At 61.7% G+C, this 3,170-nt stretch overlaps 1 non-coding gene across 1 annotated transcript in view; it reads left to right on the top strand.

Annotated features, from left to right (window-relative positions):
- Positions 1–2,877: 2,877 nt before the first annotated feature.
- Positions 2,878–3,170, top strand: part of LOC124296083 — a 1,911-nt gene continuing 1,618 nt past the window's right edge. The window contains exon 1 of the ribosomal RNA XR_006905917.1: positions 2,878–3,170. This exon is cut by the window's right edge and continues 1,618 nt beyond it. This is a non-coding gene — a ribosomal RNA (small subunit ribosomal RNA).

Below are 3,170 nucleotides of genomic sequence, written 5' to 3'. Positions count from 1 at the left end.
GTACCCGTTGCCACTCGAGATATGTCCGAGGCAGCAGCTCGGATCGCCGGTCGGCGAACGCAAGGCCGACAAGCGCGACCGGAGGGACCGGTGGACCCCCTCGGTACGTCGCGGGATTCGGCGACGGTATTGTAGGCCGTAATTATTCTTTCGACGATACGTCGACCGTCGGCCGTCGTCCTCGATCCCCGAGGGACTTGGAAATTTTTTTCGTCCCAGGCGACGAAAAGGCAATGCGCCGCGTCCCGCGATAGTCGGCGCTGGACCCGCGAACCGACCGTGGCACGGCGGGACTTGTGAAAATTTTCGTCCGGGTCGACCGAGAGGCAATGCGCCGCGTCCCGGGGCCGATGGTACGACGGCGGACGGACGGACCCCCGATGCGGCGCGACGGGACGCTTGTGAAAATTTCGGTCCGAGTCGACCGAGAGGCGAAGCGCGGCGTCCCGGAGTCGATACGGGGCGACGGGACTTGTGAAAATTTCGGTCCGAGTCGACAGAAAGGCGATGCGCGGCGTCTTGGAGTCGACACGGGCCGACGGGACTCGATAAAAGTTTCGTTCCGAGTCGAGCGAAGGGCGATGCGCGGCCTCCCGGAGTCGATCCGGGCCGACGGGACTCGTTGAAGCTGCGGTACGGGTCGAGCGAAAGGCGACGCGCGGCGTCCCGGGGTCGATCCGGACAGACGGGACTTGTAAAAATTACGGTCCGAGTCGAGCGAAAGGCGACGCGCGGCGTACCGGAGTCGATCCGGGCCGACGGGACTTGTGAAAATTTCGGTCCGAGTCGACCGAGAGGCGATGCGCGGCGTCCCGGAGTCGATACGGGCCGACCGGACTTGTGAAAATTTCGGTCCGAGTCGAGCGAAAGGCGACGCGCGGCGTACCGGAGTCGATCCGGACAGACGGGACTCGTTGAAGCTGCGGTACGAGTCGAGCGAAAGGCGACGCGCGGCGTCCCGGAGTCGATCCGGACAGACGGAACTTGTAAAACTTTCGGTCCGAGTCGACCGAGAGGCGATGCGCGGCGTCCCGGAGTCGATACGGGCCGTCGGGACTCGTTGAAGCTGCGGTACGAGTCGAGCGAAAGGCGACGCGCGGCGTCCCGGAGTCGATCCGGACAGACGGGACTTGTGAAAATTTCGGTCCGAGTCGACCGAAAGGCGACGCGCGGCGTCCCGGAGTCGATCCGGGCCGACGTCGACTTGTAAAACTTTCGGTCCGAGACGACAGAAAGGCGACGCGCGGCGTCCCGGATTCGATCCGGGCCGACGGGACTCGATGAAGTTTCGGTCCGAGTCGACAGAAAGGCGATGCGCGGCGTCCCGGGCCGACGGGACTTGTAAAAATTTCGGTCCGAGACGAGCGGAAGGCGACGCGCGGCGTCCCGGACTCGATCCGGGCCGACGTCGACTTGTAAAACTTTCGGTCCGAGTCGACAGAAAGGCGATGCGCGGCGTCCCGGATTCGATCCGGGCCGACGGGACTTGCAAAAATTACGGTCCGAGTCGACAGAAAGGCGATGCGCGGCGTGCCGGAGTCGATACGGGCCGACGGGACTCGATGAAGTTTCGGTCCGAGTCGACAGAAAGGCGATGCGCGGCGTCCCGGGCCGACGGGACTTGTAAAAATTTCGGTCCGAGACGAGCGAAAGGCGATGCGCGGCGTCCCGGAGTCGATCCGGGCCGACGGGACTCGTTGAAGCTGCGGTACGAGTCGAGCGAAAGGCGACGCGCGGCGTCCCGGAGTCGATCCGGACAGACGGGACTTGTAAAAATTTCGGTCCGAGTCGACCGAAAGGCGATGCGCGGCGTCCCGGAGCCGATCCGGGCCGACGGGACTTGCAAAAATTACGGTCCGAGTCGACAGAAAGGCGATGCGCGGCGTGCCGGAGTCGATACGGGCCGACGGGACTCGATGAAGTTTCGGTCCGAGTCGACAGAAAGGCGATGCGCGGCGTCCCGGGCCGACGGGACTTGTAAAAATTTCGGTCCGAGACGAGCGAAAGGCGATGCGCGGCGTCCCGGAGTCGATCCGGGCCGACGGGACTCGTTGAAGCTGCGGTACGAGTCGAGCGAAAGGCGACGCGCGGCGTCCCGGAGTCGATCCGGACAGACGGGACTTGTAAAAATTTCGGTCCGAGTCGACCGAAAGGCGATGCGCGGCGTCCCGGAGTCGATCCGGGCCGGGAGCCTGTCGGAACATCGTCATATGAGCCTCGTTCAATTTCGACAAAGTTCCCGGAGTTCAAAATTTTTTCGATAGCCCGCGGAGGTTTCGCCCCGTAAGCCGACCGTGCTACCACCGTGCCGGCGCCGACGTCCTAGCGGCCAGGCTCCTACTAGTAAGAGGAGCGAGTCGGTCGGGCCGGTCTCCCGTCGTCCGCCTGCTACGCCGTACCGGTACGTGCTCGAGCACGATACGTACTTCGGCGTAGACCAGGAGCGGGCGTTCGCGGACCGTTCCGTGCCTCGTACCAAAGAAACTACGCGACTCGCGTTGTTTCATCTATCGTCACTGCATTACCGCGGGTCGGTGTCTCAGACCGAATGGCCCTTGACGCGGTACCAAGAAGTTCGGCTCTCCGTGAAACACGGAAGGCCGAACGCTCCAACGCACGCGTCAACTCGCTTCTTTCCGAGCGTACACTCAAAGACCAGAGATGTTATAACAACGTATCCCAGACGCTTTCAATCTAGCCGACGGGTACGGGAGATCGTTCGAACGCTTATAAGCCGAGTGTCGAAGGTGGCGGCACACGGAACCGGGGCTGCCTGCGCGCAGTCCCGAAACACACAGTAGACGCGCGGCCGACCGGGCTACGAGACCCGGTCGGCGATGGGTGGCGCACGTCCGAGCCGAGATTTTGTATCGAAGCTCCCTGGTTGATCCTGCCAGTAGTCATATGCTTGTCTCAAAGATTAAGCCATGCATGTCTCAGTGCAAGCCAAATTAAGGTGAAACCGCGAATGGCTCATTAAATCAGTTATGGTTTCTTAGATCGTACACACATTTACTTGGATAACTGTGGTAATTCTAGAGCTAATACATGCAAACAGAGTTCCGACCAGAGATGGAAGGAATGCTTTTATTAGATCAAAACCAATCGGCGGCGGGTACGTCCCGTCCGCCGTTTACCTTGGTGACTCTGAATAACTTTGGGCTGATCGC

Source organism: Neodiprion lecontei, unplaced genomic scaffold (assembly GCF_021901455.1).
Source record: "Neodiprion lecontei isolate iyNeoLeco1 unplaced genomic scaffold, iyNeoLeco1.1 ptg000113l, whole genome shotgun sequence".
In the NCBI taxonomy this organism is placed as follows: domain Eukaryota; kingdom Metazoa; phylum Arthropoda; class Insecta; order Hymenoptera; family Diprionidae; genus Neodiprion; species Neodiprion lecontei.
The sequence above is the reverse complement of the archived record's forward strand: the minus strand, read 5'-3'. Positions and strand labels throughout refer to the sequence as shown.